Source organism: Oryzias melastigma, linkage group LG15 (genome assembly GCF_002922805.2).
Source record: "Oryzias melastigma strain HK-1 linkage group LG15, ASM292280v2, whole genome shotgun sequence".
Taxonomy (NCBI): domain Eukaryota; kingdom Metazoa; phylum Chordata; class Actinopteri; order Beloniformes; family Adrianichthyidae; genus Oryzias; species Oryzias melastigma.
In genome coordinates this window covers 17,111,089-17,111,945 of record NC_050526.1, presented here as the reverse complement: position 1 = coordinate 17,111,945, position 857 = coordinate 17,111,089, and positions in this window count along the sequence as shown.

The window sequence follows — 857 nt, the reverse complement described above, 5'->3', positions numbered from 1 at the left end:
TTTCCTTCTAATATTGTTTCTGTCTTTGCCTCCATACACCCTTTAATCATTTCACGGTGACTTTTAGTGCTTGCCCAACATCCACTCGTGAGCTCGTTGTTGTGCCGTTATCGTCTGTGTGTTGTCAATCGCACTGTATTTTCAGTTCGTATATTTTCCGTGACCACGTCACTCATTCTGTCGGGTAATTTGTGTCAGAAGTTTTGTGTTTGTCTCATAGCGCCGCTTGATATCAGCGCTCTTAACAAAGGCAGCAGATTCTTATAATACAAACCGGCCTCGTAGAACTCACTGCTGGTAAATAAAAGCGAAAGCTTCGGTCCACTCATCTCCAAAGACACGATTTTCAGTCCACTTTTCTCATTTTAGACAGAGCCATTGTTCACGCACATTCCAGATAACTATACGTCCCAACTACGTAAACATTAGAACACCGCTTTGAGCTTTAGCCGGTTGAAGGACCCCGGTCTGAACGGAGCTGTCCTCGCGCGCGCCTGTTCAAAAATCACTGTGTAAAGATGAATGAAAAATCGTACTTCTTATTAAAAATGCTTGGCGGTCCGGATAAAAGGGTCTCGGGGTCCGGATCCGGACCGCGGTCCGCCAGTTGGGGACCCCTGGTTTAAGGTGATCACCACAACACTACTTTGAGAAGGGGAGGGGGGCATTGCAGCAGAAGCTGAAAGTTCCAGGTATTCTAGTGTTAAGGAACGCAACTTATAAACTAATGAAATAAAGAAAAGGGGGGGAGGCAAAACGCTATATAAACTATTAATAAATTATTCCAAAAACGCATGAACATTCTTTCCCTACTTTGTTAAACTAAACTGCTGAACTGATTTAGCACCCAAGTGACA